The sequence below is a fragment of the Peromyscus californicus genome, unplaced genomic scaffold (genome assembly GCF_007827085.1).
Source record: "Peromyscus californicus insignis strain IS unplaced genomic scaffold, ASM782708v3 Scaffold_4__1_contigs__length_199733344, whole genome shotgun sequence".
NCBI lineage: Eukaryota > Metazoa > Chordata > Mammalia > Rodentia > Cricetidae > Peromyscus > Peromyscus californicus.
In genome coordinates, this window is record NW_026294562.1 from 22,895,887 (window position 1) to 22,918,821 (window position 22,935).

At 37.4% G+C, this 22,935-nt stretch overlaps 1 pseudogene; it reads left to right on the forward strand.

The window, feature by feature from the left end:
- Positions 1-9,843: 9,843 nt before the first annotated feature.
- On the forward strand, positions 9,844-14,625 carry LOC128095205 (cytochrome P450 2C26-like; annotated as a pseudogene).
- Positions 14,626-22,935: the final 8,310 nt, after the last annotated feature.

Genomic DNA, 22,935 nt, shown 5'->3' on the forward strand with positions numbered 1-22,935 from the left:
CCCCAGCATCTAACTACTGAGTTTTTACTGGTAAAATTATAAGATTGAGATTTAGTTTAAAAATAACACACTAGGGTCACTGTAATAGGTTCCAGGAGTACATGCAGAGAGTGGTCTGTCTTCTGGGGTTGTGGTAGTCCCACACAGTTTTTCTATAGCCACCAATATTTGCGAGTTTGCTGGCTGGACACAGAAACTTCCGCCTACACAATACAATCATTTTCGTTATTTTAGTTGCCAGAGACCACCATGTCAGAAAGGTATCTCTCTAGAGGATTCTCCTCATGAATGCTACTTCCTTGAAAGTGGAGGTAATCATGAAGGCTGACTGACTGGTTAGAACTGACATGCTCCCATCAAATCTGCCTTGCAAACCTCACAGCCTTGCATCCCACTGCACATTGTCATTTCAGGGAGGCAGGGAGGTTTCATCTGCTTGTTATGTAATACATGTCATTACCTATGTGACTTAGGGGAAGTGAGCAGGAGCCTTTGTGCTACTGTTCCACACAGGTCAGGCTCAGGCCACCCTTGGTGACCTTAGTTCTTCTCAGAATGGGCAGGGACTCACCATAGGACGTCCTGTGGTAACAGGTGCCCATATGCACTCTACAGAAGTGCCCTCCCTCCATGGCTGAGCACCTGCTGGCTCACTTGAAATTATTGTGTAGAATGAAAAAAATCTGTTTTTTTCTTCTTATTTTCTAATAAGAAAAAATGTTGCACAATTAAAAATCACTGTTATTTTTGTTTATAACTATTTATATTTTTATATATTTGCCCTAGGAAGAAATTTCTGCTGTGTAATTGACAAAATAGTAATATTGAGTCTAAGTTTGTTTAATAAATATTTGTATGTTTTAAGAAAAAAAAACTTCAGTACTGTGAAGAGACTAGAATCAAATGACCTCAGGCCATCTCAGCTTCCTTTGTAGTAATTTTTTTCCAACTCTTTATATGACCTATTATCTTTATGACTGTTAGGTAATGTTTTTGAATATATAAATAGATCCCTAGCCTCTACCAACCAAAATGCTGAGAATGTCAGAAAGCATCTGAGGCCTGTACCTGATATTTCTTCACATTTTATAATCACCTTACCTAATGCTTCCAAAGATAAATTTGACAAACACCTTCATTTATGGTTTTCTTTGAAATTGTTCCCATGTTGGAACAAGGTATATTGGGGGAAACATTAGTCCCAGTGTTCTCAGCCATGGTCCCGTATATTTGACTCCAGAATAAACTGTTTCTTTTATTCAAATTAGAGCAATTTCTTAGCCATAGAAGAGGGACTATTTCAGAGGAGAAAGATGACTGGTAGTCAGAATGAGGAGGCACTAACATGTTAAAGAAAGGGTGTTTATAATGTTACAGTCATGATATGCTTGAATAAAATGGCATTATAAAATCTATTCAACTGTGTAATGAATATACACTAGTAATTTTTCATAAAAATTCCCGAAATATTTTTAAAAAATATGTGATGTTGATGAAAGAAGAGACAAGTTAACAAACAAAATGTGATGAAGGTTCACTAGAAAGTTTTCTCAAGAGTCAATTCATCTTGATTGAGTTACAGTGATTGGTTATACTCCATGGATCACAAACAGCTCTTCATTAAAAAGCAAAGCAAAACATAGACCAGTTGAGCTCAGAGGCCCATCTCCCTGTATTTGCTTTTTGATTCTTATATTCTATAAGAGAAAACATTTGTCCAAAGCATCATGCTGACTTACAAATAAGTAAAATTGTGCCAGATCAAGTATTACTTCAAGCATGAATATGCCAGATATTCAAATCTATTCTTTGGAATTTTAGAGCAATATGATTTGGGCAACAAATTATTGCTTACCTCATTGCAAATAATGAGAATAACCATGACTTTGGTTTACTAAAGTTTATCTTAGATCCTTTTTAGCTATTTGTTTTGTAATCTTTGAGCAAGGTTAAAAACCTTGAGTAAACTTTTGTGGCTTCTATGTTAAAACAATGATGACATAATTATTAACTAGATTCATGTTTACTATGAGTGTTAGTGATTATGATCAGTATAGTGCCACAGTGCATAGTCACAAAATTATGATGGGCATCATTAAACTGAATGCTTTTGTTCAGGAAAGGGGGCAAAATGCAAGAAGTGTGGGTTAAGTTAGAAATGTCCCCTTAGGCTCAAGCATTTGAATACTTGGTATCCGTTTGGTGGTGCTATTTTGGAGGTTTAGTTCATATCAATTATTGTTACTGTCTCTATAGATTATTGTGCTTACCCAGCTTTACATCAGCACTGGTGGGACGAGGAGAATTCTAATACCTTTCTTTAAGAATTTATGGTAAAGTCATGGGAGTGAGTATGCTCATTACATAGTCACTTTGATTTCTAAATTCTTCCAGCTATGAGCTGTGATACACTGACAATTCTTTCTGTCCCATCACCCTAAGAACAAGGTCTTTATGGTTGAACTACATAACACTAAAAAAGAAATAACTCTCTTTAGCTAAAAGCTTAATATATATTTTCTGATTCAAGACATGTGACTGATAGGTATGTTTTGTTATCTCAGTTTTATAAAGAGCCAAAGAGTGAAATAATGAGCTATAAGGCTTACACTGTTGAAAAAAACTATGTCCAAATGTATAATATTGCAAAGAAATATTTTAAATATGCATGACCATGGTAGTACACAAAAATATTCCCAGCCATAGTGATAATGTAGTAGAAGAATTGTCAGTTTGAGGTCAATCTAAGCTACATAGTAAGACTTTGTTAAAAAATAAATATATTTCATAGAATATACAAACTATCCATAAGTCATAAATTCTTCCTTGGTCACTAATCTGAGAATGTAAAAGTTGAGAAGCATTCTTCCATCTCAACATTAATCTATTGCTTCTCAAGAATAGTTGCACATTATAAATATGCTTGTTAATTTTTATTAGCACTATTTGGACACCAATCAGTACTGTGAAACCAGAAATTCAAATGAGTATCTATAACACAAATCTTAAAAGGTCTTATTAATAAAAAAAAAACCTGGAGACAGATATTAGGGTGAAAGCTGAAGGATCAGTTAAACAGAACAAGCCAGCCATGTTTTTACCTCTATGAAATCATCGTTGTAGGGCCCCATCATCTTTCTGGAGATTTCAAATTCGCTTTTAGGCCTGGTCTTGATTCCTGGCAATAAACTGATAGAAACTCTAACACAAAAACATGTATAGGCAGCTAAATGAAGCCTTTTTTCTAGAATTAGTTAGTACTCTACATGACCATTAATATCATTTAAACAAAAGATTAAAAAGTATATATATATATATCTTATAAATTTTGATATAAAACTCATACCTTAAGAAAAGTTTAAAGAATCAAAATAGAACCAAAGAATTGAGATTAGTGGCAATAGAAAGGTCCCTTAATTTTGGTTTTCTTCTGTCCCATATCAGATGGCTCTTTTTTCTGACATGATACAGAGATTTTGCATTTTCCTTTTAACAAATATGCTTGGGTTTAGAGAAGGAGAGAGCCATTCTCCAACTCCAAAGCCAGTTTTAATTTTTTTTTTTTTTTTTTGGTTTTTCGAGACAGGGTTTCTCTGTGTAGCTTTGCGCCTTTCCTGGAACTCACTTGGTAGCCCAGGCTGGCCTCGAACTCACAGAGATCCACCTGGCTCTGCCTCCCAAGTGCTGGGATTAAAGGCATACGCCACCACCGCCCGGCCAGTTTTAATTTTTAATTGAACTGGGACTTCAAAAAGACTATTGTGTTAAGTGTCTGTAGAGAAGAGTAGAAATAAACATTTAGGAAGACTTAGGAAATTTTGTATGTGATATATCAATAGATCAATTCATTCCTTTTCTTGGGACATTTTTTCTAGATTATTTGTCCCTTTTCTTCAGATGTCTCATTTGTGCAGTGTTCTTCAGGTTCCTTAGCCTTCATTCTCCTGAAAGACAAAAACAAAAACCCTTCCCCAACCCTAACTTTGGGGAGGTTCCATTTTTGCAAATTTTATCTGATTAAATGAAAAGCACTTGATAGTGGTACAAGTTAATTCAAATTGAATGATCATGCTGGTGGATGAACTATAATCTCTTCTAATTAAGAGGCCTCTTTTATTCTAATCAAACCTTTATTAATTTTGATGGTATCCACAGCTTTTCTTCTCCTATAGAAACAAAAGCAAAACCTCATCCCCAACCTAACACATATCCTGGTTTCCATTCTGAGGTCAACACATCCTTAAAGTATATAGGCTGATTTAATTCTGTAGTTTTTTTTCTATTATCCAATGTCTCTCTGCAGCCATTGTTCCTTTCTTTTTTGAAAGCATTTGAGAAAATTCAAAGTTAATAAAGTATTATGTAATCTATTTCTGGAGTTTTTTGTTATCCTTTTCTGTTTATTTAGAGTATATTTAGAGTTTGATTTGTTCTTTCTATGACTGCTTGGCCTTTAGTTTGTGTGGTATACCTGTAATATGCTTTATATTGAAATAATCAAAAAACTGTTTCATTTCCTCAGAGACATATGCTGGAACAATGTCAGTTTTAATTTGTGCAGCTATACCCATGATGGCCACAAATTCTGGCAAATGCATGATTACAGAATCAACCTTTCAGAACCCATTGCAGTTGCCCATTGAAATCCTGAATAGGTATCAATGGTGTGGTGTACATATTTCAATTTTCCAAATTCTACAAAATGAAACACATCCATCTGCCAGATTTCATTTCTCTGAGTACCCTTTGGGTTACATCCTGCTGGTAGTGGAGTTCGATTGTAAAAAGAAGAAGTAGGACACTTCCTTATAATTTCCTTGGCTTGTTGCTAGGTTATGGAACAATCTTTTTTTAAACCCTTACTATTGACATGATGTTTTTAATGGAATTCTGATGCCTCCAGCATATTTCCTATCAATAGCTTATAGATCTCATCATTAACTTGTGTTATAGGGCCTGGCAGACCAGTATGAGATTAGATGTGAGTTATAGATAAAGAATGATTCCTATTCTTTATTATTTCCTGTAACTGTATAAATAACAAAGTTAATTCTGACTCAGCAGGGATAAATTCTGCAGCCTCAATATGTAAGACCACTCTTTCAGCATACTGAATGTCAGTAACTGTGTTGAGAGGTTCCAAAAATCCATTAATACCATCAGAATGGCATATAATTCCAATTTTGAACTGAATTATAAGGACTTTGAACCAGTTTACTTAAATTTTCTGATTTGTAACCTATCTTTCCTTGTTTGTTTGCATCTGTATAAATTCTAGGGTCTCCAGATATTAGTGTTTCTTGTACCATGTGAGGTACTATCCAGTTAGCTCTCTTTATAAGTTGATTTCTTTCACTTTGGGGATATTTGCTGTTAATCTCTCCCAAAAAATTACTGCAAGCTCTTTGCCAAGGTTCACTTTCTGCCCATAATTTGTCAATATCATCCTTAGTTAAAGGTATGACAATTTCTGCTGGGTATATTCCTGCTTATTGAGGAAGTCTCAATTTTTCTTTTAAAATCAAGTCAGAGATCTTTTTCACATAAGTTTTTTTATTTTTTACTCTGTTTATTAGGCAGAAGTATCCATTCTAATATAATTATTAAAATCTCCATAGGAGAATGCTTAGAGGGTTAATACCAAAATGCAATCAAGCTTTGGGTCTACATGATACACATGTGCATCCTGTATTTTCTTTTCCACCAAAGCCAATTCTCTCTCAGCTTCAGCTGATAATTCTCTTGGACTATTTAAGTTCTTGTCATCTTCTAAGCTTTTGACCAAATTACTCAGTTCATCCTTTTTTACCCTGATAGTGATCCATAGACTGGAAATGTCTCCTAATAATCTTTGAAAGTCTTTAAAAATCTGTAATGGTTCTCTCCTAATTTGTACCTTTTGGGGTCAGATTTTTTTGTAGACCTATTTTATATCCTAAATAATTAATAGTATCTCCTCTTTGTATCTTTTCAGGAACAATTTGTAATCCCCAACAAGGCAAAATTTTCTTTACTTCTTCAAACATTCTTTGTAAAATATCCACATTTTAATCAGCTAATAAAATGTCATCCATGTGATAGTAAATGATAGATTTAGGAAATTGTTTACATATTACTTCCAATGACTGTCATCCAAAATACTGGCACAGGCTTGGGCTATTTAATATTCCTTGTGGGAGAACCATCCATTGATATCTCTTGCCTGGCTGGAAATTATTATAAGTAGGTACCATGAAGGCAAATTTTTTTCTGTCTTTTTCTTGTAACGATATTGAGAAGAAACAGTCTTTTATATCAATAACTATAAGAGGCCATCCTTTAGGTAATAGAGTAGGCAAAGGAATTCCATATTATAGAGAGCCCATTGGCTGAATTACCTTATTAATTGCTCTTAGTTCTGTTACCATTCACCATTTATTAGATTTCTTTTTAATTATAGATACAGGGGAATTCCAAGGGCTGGTTGATTCTTCAATATGCTCGGCATTTAACTGCTCTTGTACACACTGTTCAAAGGCCTGTAGTTTCTCTGTTGTTAAAGGCCATTGCTGAAACCATACAGACTTGTCTGCTAACCATTTTAAAGGTAGAGCTGTTGGTGTCTTTGAAAGATCAGCACTTGTTGTGCCTCATTTTTTTTTTTTTTTTTTTTTGGTTTTTCGAGACAGGGTTTCTCTGTGTAGCTTTGCGCCTTTTCCTGGAACTCACTTGGTAGCCCAGGCTGGCCTCGAACTCACAGAGATCCGCCTGGCTCTGCCTCCCGAGTGCTGGGATTAAAGGCGTGCACCACCACCGCCCGGCTTGTGCCTCATTTTTGTACAACCTAGATGGCCTGGTGACTGTTCTTTATAATACTTCTAATATTTTTCTCAGAGACATATGTTAGTTTATTGTTTGCTTCTGAGGTTGGAGAAATGCTAATATGGGTATTCCAATGTTGTCATATGCTGTGGGATGCTCTGATTGGTCAATAAATAAAACACTGATTGGCCAGTGGCCAGGCAGGAAGTATAGGTGGGACTAACAGAGAAGAATAGAGAAAACAGGAAGGTGGAGGGAGTCACTGCCAGCTGCCACCATGAAAAGTAGCATGTGAAGATGCCTGTAAGCCACGAGCCACGTGGTAAGCTATAGATTTATAGAAATGGATTAATTTAAGATGTAAGAACTAGATAGCTAGAAGCCTGAGCCATTAGGCCAAACAGTTTAAATAATATAAGCATCTGTGTGTTTATTTTATAAGTGGGCTGTCGGATTGCCCGGACTTGGTGGGACCTAAAGAGAAGCTCTCCAGTTACAGTCATAAATCATGTCCCTGTAGATTCATAACTATATTAGTCACATGTGCCTTTAATTTTCCTCTCTGTTCTTCTGGCCCTATACATTCAGCCTTGCGCTGTTTCACTTGAGATAATGTTCCAATTCCTAACAGCTGAACATTTACCTCCTGAAGAGGCCAATTTGGATGCCAAGATTCTGGTGTAATTATTGTGATGTCCACACCTGTGTCTACAAGACACTCTATGAGAATGTCATTTATTTGTATTTTTAATTTTGGTCTTTGTTCATTTATAAAAGTTTGTCAAAAAATTTGCTTTATGGTTTCTCCCAAATTTTTTGTTCTCTCTTCTATATCTGTTCTATCACCCAGAGTCATAATGTTTTTTCAATAGGCATTAGGTTATTTAATTGCTCTGGGAAGGGGTTTCTTCTGCAATGGCAGGAAAGGACTGAACTGAATTTGTCATGGGGGTCTGCAAGAAGCCCCTCGGGAGTTTCTTGAAGGCAAAAGCAAAGGATTACCTTATCTATCCCTTGTTGATCTACATTCATTAGTCCAATGTTTGCCTTTTCCACACCTTCTGTATATTCCAGAAGGAAGTCACATTCTGTTGGGATTATTCCTTGAAAAAACATTGTTTCTAGGAACACTGTGTTTACAGTCCCTTTTTAGGTGACCATGTTTACCACAATTGAAACACCTGACATCACTATTTTTCTTCAAACCTCTTGAAATCACCTCTCCTATCCAAGTATCATTGTAGTCATTAGATTCAATATTCATTGTATCTTGCATCCATTCCTCTAAGGGTGCTGATCTTGCCTTTAATGGCCTAATTATCCTTTTGCATTGTGCATCAGCATTTTCAAAAAGCAGAGATTGAATTATTATCTGTTTAGCTTCTGAATTTGGTATCATTCTATTTACTGTTGAAGACAGCCTTTGTAAGAATTCTGTGAATGTTTCTTTTTGGCCCTGTATATCTTTTGTAAATGACTCAATTTTCTTTTCTACTTCTTTAATTCTGTCCCAAGCATTCAAGGATGCCATTGTCATAAAATTAGGGTGTGGTCACCATATAAACATCGTCTTTGTATATCAGCCTAATTGCCTTCTCCAAGAAGTTGGTCTTGGGAAATTTCCATACCACTAGCCCTACATCATTGTTCAATGGTCTTAGCCTCATCTTTCCACCAGGTCCTCCATTGTAACTGGGGACCAGCCTCTAAACAGATGTAACCATATTTTTCCAGTCTTGAGGGATAATTCCATTACAAGTTGACCATGAGTTTAACATTTACTTCACATATGGAGAATGCATACCATATGAGACTACAGCTTCTTTGAATCTCCTCAAATCTAACAATTGCACAGGAGTCCAAACAGCTCATACACAGCCTTGAGCATATGACAGTTCCTGTAAGGGTACTGGAAAGATTAAGTTGGCTGTTTGAAAGCCTTAGACTGTTTCTCTGTAACTGTATAATGCAGTGCTGAGATAGGTTCACCTTTAAATTCCTCTGTCTGTTTTTCTAAACTTTTATCTTGGTACCCATATTAACCAACTTTTTTAATGCTAAAACAAAAATGATCAAAGAAATAATATTTATAATTGATGTAATTTCCAACATTAATTTTTTTCTCATTTTATTGTTCCATTTTTAGACTACCTAATATGTTATCAAACAGAGACCAAATTCCCTCCATTGTAAAAAAGTTTCCCATTTTTTCAATTAAGAGATTTTCTATTCATTTTACATATAAACTATGGATTCCCCTGTCCTCCCTCCTCCCACCCCCAGGCTTCCCCCACAACCTACCCCCCATTCCTACCTCCTTCAAGGCAAGGTGATCCCTGGGGAGTCAGCAGAGCCTGGTACATTCAGTTCAGGCAAGTCCAAGTCCCTCCTCCCTGCACCAAGGCTGTTCAAAGTGTCTCAGCATAGGCCCTAGGTTCCAAAAAGCTGGCTTATGCACTAAGGACAGGTCCCGGTCTCACTGCCTGGGGGCCCTCTAAACAGTTCAAGCTAAACAACTGTCTCACTTATCCAGAGGGCCTAGTCAAGTTCCATGGGGGCTCCTCAGCTATTAGTTCACAGTTAATGTGTTTCCACTAGTTTGGCTAGTTGTCTCTGTACTTTTTCCAATCATGGTCTTGATATCTCTTGCTCATAGAATCCCTCCTCTCTCTTGTCAATTGGACTCCTAGAGCTCTGCCTGGGGCTTAGCTGTAGATCTCTGCATCTGCTTCCATCAGTCACTGGATAAGGGTTCTCATTTTAATGTGGGAAAAAATCTCTTTTAATTAATTCTTTTCTTTATAATAAATTATTAAATAATTCTTAATTTACTTATATTTATTATAAATTAAATAAATTCTTAATTTCTTTAAGAAATCCTAATTTAATCACCAAATTTGCCAACAATGATAATTCAGATGTGAGGGTGACCACTTCTGTATAGAGAAGTAGAAGCTGGAGTGAGTTTCAAAGCAGCTAGCTAGTGTGGTAGCAGTCTGGGATGGGGATCCAAAGACAGCCTACAATCCACCAGGAGAGAGGATGCCAAAGAGACTCCAGCCCATGTGGGGTGGAGACTCTGACCATGTGCAACTCATGCCTAAGGCCACAGGCAAGTGGGTTTTTCAAAAATTTGTGCCACAAATGTTGAGTCAACAGAAGCAACATGAATCTTAAAAGGTCTTATTAATTTAAAAAAAAACCCTAAAGCCAGATATTGAGGTGAAAGCTGAAATATCAGAGAAATAGATTAATCTAACCACATTCTTATCTCTATGAAATTCTCAGCCTTAAGAGAGTGTCTTCCTGTTTACTCATGCCTTATATACCTTTCTGTGCCCTGCCTTCTTCCTTCCTTTCTAGTACTGGGATTAAAGGCATGTGCCACCATGCCTGGCTCTGTTCCCAGTGTGGCCTTGAACTCATATAGATCCGGATAAATCTCTACTTCCTGAATGCTAGGATTAAAGGTATGTGCTACCATTCCCTGACCTCTATGTTTAATATAGTGGCTGACTTTGTCCTCTAATGCCCAGGTAAGCTTTATTGGGATACACAATATATCACCATATTACCACAGGAACCCTGTAAAGAAGGACAAGGGTAAAGAACATCTTATTTTTCCTCTATCAAAAGGACAAAATCTGCAAGAGAGAGAGAGAGAGATTAAAGGTTATCTGATTGATCAATTAATGATATTCCACAGAGAAGCATACTGATTCAGCAGGTAGTGTTATAAAAACGCCATTCTGGCTAATCACAGGTGTGTCCATCAGAAGGGTCTCCACAGATCCAGTCATAGTCTGGTCTTGGTTCTCAGTCTATCCTGTCTGCTTCTCCTCTCATTCTGGAGAAAGAGTTCTGAGAGAGGGAAGCTCCCTCCTGACCCTACTCATTTCCCAGTCATTGACAGTTTCCTCCAGATAGATGTAAAGGACATCAGTCAATCCTTGACCAATGTAAGTATTCTGTGTGCTCCTCCAATACCTTGATAAAGAAGATAAATTGAAAGCTGCTTTAAAGTAAAGTCTAGTATAAGAGGCAATATTGCTGTAAATAATCATAAATTCAAAACTCTTGTAAAGTATTGTGTACCTTATGACTTTTACAGTGATCTCTTGTCAGGAATTCAGTAATGAGAGAGGTTTCAGTTGAAAAGATATTTATGTCATTATATTTTATAAAAAAAGAAAACAATTCTCACAAAGTTTGTGAATACTTCCTATCTTTAAAAAAACAAAAAAAAAACCCAGCCTTTTCCATTATTTTTGATTGAAAGTCAATAATGAGAAATATTTTATTCAATAAGTCAGGTAGAACTTTAGACATACATTTTATTTGATGCTGGACTCTAAAGAACTAACTGATGCCTAATTTAAATTTAGTTAAATTGGTATTTGACTAAATACCAATAGACATGGAATAACAGAAGAAATGGAAGAAAAAAGTCAAACTTTCAGCATATTTGGTGATATTTATATCCAATTTTAATTTTTGCAAAACCTAGGTCTGGGGCTAAGAATGCCGCTAGAGAAGGAAGTTTTTCCCCTGAAATATTTCATGCCTGTGGTGCAGTTTCTGTGGTGCCAACTCTCTGTGTTTGTAGTAGAACTTTCCAAATCTGGACTGCTCAACAGAATCATTTGTGGTGCCTTACAAATTTACATTTCAAAACTAAGTGGGCCTAGCTTTCCTGCTATATTTCTGCATCATTTCATCTATTCTTTTGGCTAATTTTTTTGTGAGTACCAGACTGTTTATATCCCTATAGCTGTATAATATAATTTGAGGTCAGGTATTGATAAACCTCCAACAGTGTTTTTACTCCTTAGAAGTGCCTTAACTATTCTTGATTCTTTGTGGTCCCATATGAAGTTCTCTGTTGGTTTTCTAAACTTGTAATATGTTATCAGATGTTTGATAAATAGCATTAGATCTGTAAACATAGTAGTAAGGTTTAGTAGTATGGGCATTTTGCTCTTTGGTTACTGTTTCTTCTCTGGCCTTCTAGCTGGAGAGGCCTATAGTTGATCAGAGGGTCTCCATACATGTGGACTGAACTTCTGCAGGTCAGAGTAGTGTGGCCTCTGTTCAGACAGAGTGTTTCTGCCCAAGTTGGTAGACTGGGACATGGTGGGTGGGATGGGAGGGGTGATTGTGAGTAGAGTGGGCAGGCACTGATAGAGTGAGGATAGTCAGCAGGCAGGTCTGCTGGCCTGCATCATACTAAACATTTTGATGTGAAAATTCATTGTAAATAGGCTTCAGAATTATTTGAAGTTGAGTTTTGCCTGAATAAAAAATATTAAAATACAGTGAGTGATATTATCAGTGTGAATGAGGTTGACTCCATGGAGATTAAAGTGCTTGTTTTTGCTAGTATTTACACTTTTCTTTACTATTTCTAGCTTCCAAAAGTCTATGGCCCTGTGTTTACCCTGTATTTGGGCAGACAGCCCACTGTGGTGTTGCATGGGTATGAAGCAGTGAAAGAAGATCTGATTGATCATGGAGAGGAGTTTGCTGGAAGAGGAAGCATCCCAGTGGCTGAAAGAGTTAATAAAGGCCTTGGTAAGTGACTGTATACATTCATGTGGGTACTGCACAGTGTTTACAGTGGAAGTGAAGATAAAAGGAGTGGACTTCTTCCTTAGATACAGGTTTGACCTCTCTAAGGTTTCCATTCATCAGATCTCTCATCTTTTCCTAGAGTCTCTTTCTAGTGTTTTACCATTTCTTTGGGCATTGCTTTTAGGAATGGAAGCAGATGGAAAAAGATAAGGAGATTCTCACTCATGACTCTGTGGAATTTGGGCATGGGAAAAAGGAGCATTGAGGATCCTGTTCAAGAGGAAGCACAGTGCCTTGTGGAGGAACTGAGGAAAATTAAGGGTAAGTGAAGGTTTATACATTTACAAGTTTGTCTATGTATGTGTGTATGTCATGTTGATCATATTCTATTCTAAATTTTTCTTTGTTTTTAAATCAGAAACAATAAACATAGGTTTCATGTTAATTTTCTGCTGAGCTGTAGAACTATGAATTTCCATTAGCACAAGTGTAATTTCTCTTTGTGGATCATTTCACCACCGAATAAGTGCTATTGATAATGGTGACAGAGCCCAATCATGTTATTTGTTTTCATTTTCTTGATTTACAGAGGTTTAAACAAATTAACTGGGAAGTACAGGGATTCTTGTAGGCCAATGTTTACAGTCCTAGGTAACATTGATGTGATTTATGGCTTTCATTTCTTAGCTGAGTGTAATAGAATATTCATTAGTTATTGTGTGTCCTATAGCATGATATCAAAATTGTATAGTTATTTGTTTAAAAATCATTTAGTACATCGAGAATTTTATACAATGTGTTTTAATGGAGATCACCCACCAACTCCTCTGAGATACACCCCACTTACCTATCTACCTTGCTTTGTGTTGTCTCTTTATTTAATATTCACCAAACCTGATTTATACTTGACATTCATGATTTTTAAAGAAAATTTTTATTAGTGATTTCAGAATTTTCTACTTGTTTAAAAATACATTTTAATTGAAATAGAATTACCTAATTCCTCTCTTTTTCTCCTTCTATCCCTTCCCAGATGCCCTTTCTTGTCCCCCTCTCATGCCTTTCCCACTCTCAAGTTGATAGCCTCTTTTCTTTGACTATTGTTGTGTATATGTATGTACACACACACAGACATATACAACCTTTTGAGTAGTCTTTGTTGTTGGATATCTTATACATGATTTCAGAACTGACCAGTCTGCACTTGGACAACAAATAAGTGATCTTAACACTTGGAGAGGATCATTGTCCTTATCTCAGGAATCATTAGTTGTGTGAAGATCCCTGTCTAGGGGTAAGACTCTGAAAATTTTCCCTTTCCCCATTAGCACATCTATTGATTTTTGCAATTTGTCCAGTCTTGTTTTACAGCCATTTCTAGGAGAGACTGTTTTTTGGTAGACTTCTTTATATTCTCACTCTTACAGTCTTTTTGTTTCCTCTTTTGAGATGTTTCCCGAGTCATAGATGCTAGAATTGTGATATATTTGTATCTGTTAAGGGTTGGATTCCCCACAATCGATTGGTGTCTGCATTATATCCAATTGTGGCTTTCTGGGATGGTCTCCATTTGCTGTAGAAAGAGATCTCTTCAATAAGGGGTGATAGCTACACTTACTTATGCCTATAAGGATATGATTTAGAATGTAGTAAAGAATTATAATTGTAATTTTTTTCCCACAAAGACAAATTTGTGCTGTTCAAATATTCTTGCATGTATGACCTCCCAACAAAGCATGTTTGATTTATCAGGGGCTACACTCATAGAGAAAATTAACCCTTCCTCTTCTAGAAGCTAATAATTGCCAATAACACCTCCATTAATGGTAGAACATCATACCCAACTTCTGTCTCCATGCTAGGATTCTTTCTGGCTTTGGCTTTCACAGGTCTTGTGCATACTGTCACATTTTCTGTGAGTTCATATGTGCATCTGCCCTGCTGTGCCCAGAAGACATCATTTCCTTGTAGTCATCCACCACCTCTGGCTCTTATGCTCCTTCTGCCCCCTCTTGTTCAATGACACCTGAATCTTCTGAGGAAAGGGTGCAGTACATAATTTACATTTAGGGATGAACATTTTGCATTCTCTTATTCTCTGCACCTTCACCCTTTGTAGCCTCTGTGTTCACCGAAGCTTCTCTGATGGTGGTTGTGAAATATCTTGTATGTGTGGTTTTCTTTTGGATTATGTTTGACTTACTAGGGGTTACACTCTTAAAGAAAACTAACTCACCTTCTCTTGAGAGCTAAGTAGTACCAGTAGCTTCTTGACTATTGGGGGGACTTTGTACCCACTTACCCTCTCTATACTGTGATTTTGTGGGGTTTAAACTTACATGGATCTTGTGAATGTTGTCACAACTGTTTTAAATTGACCTGTTCAGCTGCCTTGATGTGTTCGGGATGCACTGTTTCCTTTTAGTCACCCACAACTTCTGCCTTTTTCTGTCCCTTCTTCCATAATGATCCCTTAGCCTTAGGAAGAAGCATTGAGATATAGATCTCCCATTTATGGCTGAGCATACCATAGTCTTGTTTTGCTCTGTGCCTTGAGTGGCTGTGGGTCTCTATGTTAATCATTATCTACCGCAAATAGGAGTTTCTCTCTGATATGGGTTGAGAGGTGTGTTAGTCACACACACACACACACACACACACACACACACACACACACACACACACACAAACACCTCACCAATATGATTTAGTGGTATATACACAGCACCTATGTAGTTTTCTTCCCAAATCCATAACTGGAATGACCATACAAAATTTGCTGGAGGTTACATGCTAACAGACTCCTGTCCTGAGCTTTTCATTAAGGTCAACATACTGAAAGGAAATGAATAAAAATAGAAAAGAATATGATGCCCTTTTCTGACCTCCATGGGCACCAAGAATGCATGTAGTACACATATATGTATGCAGGCAAACACACATACACATAAAAAGGAAGTAAGAAATAATGAAGGAAGGAGCATTCTTTTTCATTTTTCAGTGCTTAACTATAATTGTCTTTGAATAGACTTGAATTGAACTTCCTGTACCTGTATGACTGGAAGATTTTATAGACCCGGGAGAATTTTTTAAATAAATTTATTTATTTATTTTACATCCCGGTCACCATTTCCCCTCCCTCCTATCCTCCCAGCCCCTTCTCCCACCTCCATTCCTTTATTACCACTCCCCCAATCCACTCCTCCTCCACTTCTGTTTAGGAAAGATCAGGTATCCCATTAGTATCAACAGAACATGGCATATTAAGTTGCAGTAAGACTAAGCACCTCTTATTTATTAAGGCTGGACAAGGTGATCCAGTATGAGGAGTAGGGTCCCAAAAGCCAGTAAAAGAGTTTCTTTGAGGGTCTATTGTTGATATCAGAAAAATATGTGGCACAATATGAAACAACTTCACCCCCTCCATGCCTATCATAATCACAATACATAGCTGTCTCAATTTCCAACCTAGCAACACAGTTGCGAGCATCCTCCCCAGAGATGCCAGCCATGCATTTCAGACAAGACATAGGGCAATGGGAATATTAGACACCAGCCCTGTCCCTGCAGTACTTCACTTTGTTGAGCTGGGGTAGGTAGCAGTAGCTGACTAATGGCACAAGGCCAGCCCGGATGCTTACTGGGAAGAGAACAGAAAGAGGCCATTCATACCATTCGTATCATATCGTTGATTTTTTTTCCTCCTTCAATTGTGACAGATGGTTTTGCTACATACATTACTCTAGATGGGTAGTAGTGGTCTTTTAGGGCTTGGAATGCATTGCTACAGGCTCTTCTGGCTTTCAAGGTTTCTGTTGAGAAATCAGTCATTTTTGATGGGTTTCCTGTCATATATGACTTGTGTTTTCCTCTGGTAGCTTTCAATACTTTTTTGTTCTATATACTTAGTTTTTCAACCATGATATGCTGTGAGAAGTTTTTTTTTTCTGATTATGTCCTCTTGATGTTCTGAGTGCTTCTTGTATTATTAGGGAGGTTTTCATCTATGATTTTTTTTTGAAGATCTGATCTATGCCACTGTCCTATGAATATTTCCTCTCATCTATTCTTATAATTGAAAGCTCTGATATTTTCATGTGGTAGCACCATCAGAGCATGTTCATTGCACGTGCTTTTAGTTTTTTCATATTATTTGCTTATTTGTCTTAATTCTCTACTGTATCTGTGTATCCTGTCATTCTATTTTCTGCTTTATTCATGTACTTCTCAGACTTTTTCTTGAATTTTCTACTTGGGTTATTGGGGTTTTCAATTCCATCTTTATTTCATCTTGATTTCTCTTCAGTGTTTCTATCTCCTGGTTGAAACACTTTTTCAAACCTTGTATTGTACTCACCATTTTCATCAGGCTTCTGCTTGGGTTTTCGTGGGCATCACTCTGGTGGTGTTGTTGCTGTTGTTGTTGTTGTTTATTCCTTCTATTTAAGTTCATTGAGCATCTTCTTTATGGCTTTTTTACTTGGAAATTTTGTTGATGTACTTTAGGTATATAAGTGTTTTGTCTGCATGAACACCTATATACCATAAGAGAGCATCAGATCCCATTATAGATGGTTGTAAGCCACCATGTAGCTGCTGGGGATTTAACTCAACACCTCTAGAAGAGCAGAGTAGCCAGTTCTCTTAACCACTGAGTCATCTCCCCAGCCTCTCCTTGATTTTTTTATGAAATAGATGAATATTCTTTTAAATTCTGTGTCCTGGAGTTCATCTTAGGTAATTCTCTTTGGCAAACAGTTCTATAGGACTGGTAGATTTTGTAGAGGAGATACTGCCTTTATCTTTCATATTGTTTGTATTTTTGCAATGAGATCTGAGCATGTTGACTTCTTTTGTTAGTTCCAAATCTGATATGGACAGAGCAGGTTGGGATTGAATGCAGCATTGGGTAGGTTGGGCCTAAATGTTGGATATAGTTTAGATGGAATAAAGTCAGATGGACTGTGGTGATATTGTGTTCCCCAATACATTGTGCATAAACATATATGGGGTCAGAGAACAGAACAGCCACTAGATATAGAGGCCAGAAAATTGTGGCACACACACCTTTAATCTTAGCATTCCAAAGGCAGAGATCTGTCTGGATTTCTGTGAGTTCAAGGCCACACTGGAAACAGCCAGGCATGGTGACTCATGCCTTTAATCTCAGGAAGTGATGGCAGGAAGCAGAAAGGTATATAAGGCATGAAGATCAGAAACTAGAAGCTTTTGGCTGGTTAAACTTTTAGCCTTTTGAGCAGAAGTTCAGCTGAGATCCATTTGGATGAGGACTCAGAGGCTTCATGTCTGAGGAAACAGAATCAGCTAAGGAATTGGCAAGGTGAGGTGGCTGTGGCTTGTTCTGCTTCTCTGATCTTCCAGAATTCACCCCAATAGCTGGTTCTGGATTTGTTTTTATTAATAAGACCTTTTAAGATTTGTGCTACAATGGACACATAAAGATCAGCTGATGTGAAGGAAATGTGTCCTGGTCCAAATTTGTTGCAAAGGGGTTAGATCTGGTGTTGGGGAGTGTATGCAGAGGATGATCAGGCTGAATTACCCTGTTCAAACCTGAGGTAAGATATACAAGATATAATTGAACATGGAGGTTGGAAAGTGGCTCAATGGGCCTGTAGGTTGAAGGCAAGTGAGGGTGTTTTTTGGCCAGTGTCTGAAAGTTTGAATTCACACATAAGGAGTGTCTATACTAAATCAGGATACATGGTTTCAGAAGTGTGCAGACATGCCCAGCTTTCATGTGGATGCTGGGAATCTGAATTCAGGTATCATTCTTGTGCCATAAATGCTTTCAGCTGCTGAACTGTCTACCTAATTCAGTAATAAACATAAAAGAATTCATGAAAGTTAAGAATATAATGATATATGAAAATGGGTAAATTAACCAAAGACACATAAAAACTATGACAAAATTTGTGATTTTTTGCATGTATATATACATAAATATACATGTGATATAAAAGGAATAGAAAGGGTAAACAATGTGAAAGAAAGTCAAGAAGTACCACATATGTATAATAAAACAGATATGAAGATCAGAGAAAAAAATGAGAAATAATAGTTGAGGCCCACAAAATATTAAGTAGGATTCTGTTTAATTAAAGGAAATATGTTATGCAGCTGAAGATGCTCACTACCAGTAAATTGCTGGTGGTAAGCTAAAGCTAGGTGGCTCTTGCTCTTTTGCTTTAACTCTGTATTTGGCTCTGTGTTTCTTATTTAATAAGACTGTTTAGAATTTTGTCTAAAATTGGCACCCATGAGGCAAGAGTTCATTAAAAAAACATTGGTGGCCTCATAGGCTAGGGGCTACAGGCCCCGGCTTGGCCAGAGTTTACAGGCCCCAGGCCTGGCTGGAGCTACCGGTCTGGCTGCATGTGGTCAAAGCTGCACTCAACTGTAGCTACAAGTGTTATACAAACCTGGAGGTACTTGCAGCCAGGTCACCAGCTGAAGCAGCTCAGGCTTAAAGGGGCCAGTACTACTAGCAGCTCAGGTTCGAATCGGCTCAAACCGGAGGATGTGGCTAGATTTCAGCTTTTAGCCTGAACATGTGGCTTCACTTTCTTTCTTTCTTTCTTTCTTTCTTTCTTTCTTTCTTTCTTTCTTTCTTTCTTTCTTTCTCTCTCTCTCTCTCTCTCTCTCTCTCTCTCTCTCTCTCTCTCTCTCTCTCTCTCTCTCTCTCTCTCTCTGGATTCCCATGTCAGACACTAGGTAGCTGTTTTGAAATTCCCTCGGACTTCTACTGTTCTATGCAGACTTGGTAAATCAAATAAGATATCAGATATATTAAAGGGAGAAACTACTTAAATGCTGGGGATGGTCTGTATGTCAAATGTGTTGCTGATTGGTCAATGAATAAATCACTGATTGGCAGTGGCCAGGCAGGAAGTATAGGCGGGACTAACAGAGAGGAGAATTGAGAGAACAGGAAGCTGGGTGAGAGAGACACTGCCTGTCGCCATCAGGACAAGGAAGATGTAAAGTACCGGTAAGCCACAAGCCACGTGGCAAGGTATAGATTAATAGAAATGGATTAATTTAAGCTATAATAACAGTTAGCAAGAAGCCTGCCACGGCCATACAGTTTGTAACCAATATAAGTCTCTGTGTTTACTTGGTCGGGTCTGAGTGGCTATGGGACTGGCAGGTGAGAGAGATTTGTCCTGACTGTGGGCCAGGCAGGAAAACTCTAGCTACACTTAAAAGAGAAAAAATTTTCCCACATTAAAAAAAAATGGTAAATATCTTTACAATAGAAGTAAATGGGTCTTTGTTTGATAAAACATTAGGCAGTCTGAAAATGGAACAATTACGTAAGAGGATTAATGATGATGGGATGTATGTAACATCAATTATACATATTTGTTTACTTATCCTTATTTTAAAATTTAAAAAGATAGTCAATTTAAGTGCCAGGATAAAAGCTTTAGAAAATCTTGTTAAAATGAATTATAGAGAAATTCAGACTCAGACAGAAGAATCTAAGGGTGAAATTATTTCAGGACTGGATTATAAGGTAACAGAAAGACAGTCTGTTTTCAAACAATGAAACTTAATTTATCTGGTAACCATACAGCAGCTACCCAATCAAGGGTGTGTACAAACTAATTTGACTCCAGTTGAAGTGATAGATTTAAGAAGGTTAAAGGAGGCAATAGTATCTTATGGCAAACATTCCCCATTTGCAAAGCAAATGTTAAACTCCTTGTAAACTTGTAACAGGATTATCCCTCAAGACTGGAAAGAATTAGTAACTGCAGTCCTGGAACCCGGAGCCAAGCTGCAGTGGAGCATGTGGTACAAAGATGAGGCTAAGAACATAGAAAGTCAATGGAGGGCTAGAGGTGTGGAAATCTCCCAGGATCAGCTTCTTGGAGAAGGACAATTTGCTGAAATACAAAGATAACGTTTATATGATAACCAAAACTTAATTCTGTGTTTCATGGCAGCCATGAATGCATGGGACAGAATTGAGGAAGCAGGAAAAAAAATTGAGTCATTCATGAAAGTTATTCAGGGCCCAAAAGAATCCTTCATGGATTTCTTACAAAGACTATCTTCAGCAGTAAATAGAATGGTCCCAAATTCAGAAGCTAGCCAGATAATAACTGAATCTTTGGCTTTTGAAAATGAGAATGCAGCATGCAAGAGAATAATCAGGCTGTTAAAGGCAAGATATGCACCCATGGAGGACTGGATCAGGGACACAATTAATGTTGAGTCTCATGGCCATGATGATATGTGGATAGGAGAAGCAATTTCAAAAAGGTTTGAAGAATGTCAGATGTTTTGGATGTGGAAAGCAAGGACATTTGAAAAGGGACTATAAACAGGACATTCCTAGAAACAATGTTTCTTCAAGGAGCAATGGCAACAAAATGCCTCTCCCTTCTGGAGTATGCAGAAGGTGTGGTAAGGGAAAACACTGGACCAACGAATGTAGATCAACAAGTGACAGAAAAGGTAATTCTTTGCCTCAGTCCTCCGGAAATTCCCAGAGGGGCCTCAGGGAGGCCCCCACAGTAAATCCAGTTCAGACCTTTCTTGCCATCATAGGGGAAACCCCTACTCAGAGCAACTAAATAACCAAATGCCTGTTGGAAAAAATCAGGCTGCTCAGGGTGATAGAACAGCTGAGGCAGAGAGAATAGAAAATTCAGGAGAAACCATAAAGAAAATTTTTTGGCAAACTTCTATAAATGGTCAAAGGCCAAAATTAACAATACAAATAAATGATGTTTTGTTGTCTGGTCTAGTAGACACAAGTGAAGACGTGACAATAATTGCACCAGAATTTTGGCATCCAACTTGGCCTATTCGGGAGGTAAATGTTCAGCTGTTAGGAATTGGAACATTATCTCAAGTGAAACACAGTGCAAGATGGCTCGAATGTATAGGTCCAGAAGGATAGAGAGGAAAATTAAAGCCATGTGTGGCTAACATAGCTGTGAACTTACGGGGTCATGATCTATTACAACAATGGAATACTCAGATTAACATCCCTCCAATCTCAGAAACAAATCATAAACTAACACATGTTTCTGAGAGAAATATTAGAAGGTATTATTCTAATGAGTGGTCACCAACCATCCAGATTGTACAGGAATAGGGTACAACAACTTTACTAGAAAAATATATAACTGTAAAAATATTAATATTTTAAAAAGAGCTACATTTTGTACCACAAAAATCTGTATATAGATCAAATAGCATGTGTGAATGTATGCTTGTATACTAATAGATGTACAGACATATCACTGTACTAGGCCCCAAGGTAAGAAGTTAGCAATGCCAGACAAAGTAGTTCCTATGAGACTAAGACAGGAAGAGATAATCAGTAATGTTACTTCTCAGTTGATTACTTGTAATACAGTGGGAAGGGAATGTAGCATCTAGAAATTATAGAAATGTGACTCTTCCTGGGACCATTATTCTTTTGGGAAGAGAAGGGACACATAGAGCATATGGTTAGCAATAGAAAAGCAAAATGCATGTCAGGTCTAACCTGAGAACATCAAGTCAAAATCATGTTTAAAATTTTACCTTTTATTGAAAATAGCAGCAAAGCAGGGCATGACCTGACTCTGCATGTGTATTTCTCCTGTGACTTGTCTTCTACAGGGTGAAGCAATTCCTGGACACTGTTTATTTGTTTCAAATACAAATACTTCCAGTGACTCTAAGTGATGCTCAGCCAAAGAGCTTTGGTAACGCCTTCCTCTTCACATTCTGTTTTACACATATGTATGTGGGTGTGTGGATGTGTGTACATAATCAGCTGTATATATGTGAGAGAATGTATGTACATATACATACATATGTGGAAGTCAGAGTTGAGGCTTGGGTGTTATTTCTCGGGAGATGAAAAGCTTGTTTTTTGAGATAGTGTATCCCACCAGGACACAAGTCACACTAATTGGCCTGGGTTGGGTGTCCAACAAGATCCCAGAATCTCTTATTCTGTCTCCTCAGTGTTGGTAAAATAAGTACACACCACAATGCCTGGTCATTATATATACACCACAAACTGGATTTACAACTTCAGGTTTGCATGGCAAGTACTTTAATGAATGAAATATCTCTCTAGCACCCTAGCTTGAATTCTCTATGCTTCACGATATGTGGACCACCATGATGTGTTAGGAACTCTGTTTTCTTTCATTTTTACCTGAATTGTAAGCACGTCTAATAACAGGTATGCAAATCAAATTTATTTATTATTGAAAACTTGCAGAAGAAAAAATGACCATGAATTATCTTACTATGTTAGTTATTTTACAGGGAAGTTCTATTTTAACTCAAGATCAGATACACATTAGCACAAGGGATAATATCAATGTTGCAGAGAATAGGAAATAGCAATATATTTGTGCAGTGACTCCAGAAATTGCAAAGTGATTGACAGGTGTTTCCTGGGTCCTGATAGAATGGGAATACATGAGAGGGGAGGAAGGACACCTTCTTTACAATGGGGAAGGAAATTGATGAAGGTCTGGAGGGGATTGCAGAAAGCAGCACAGCCTGGGCCTGAAAATCTGA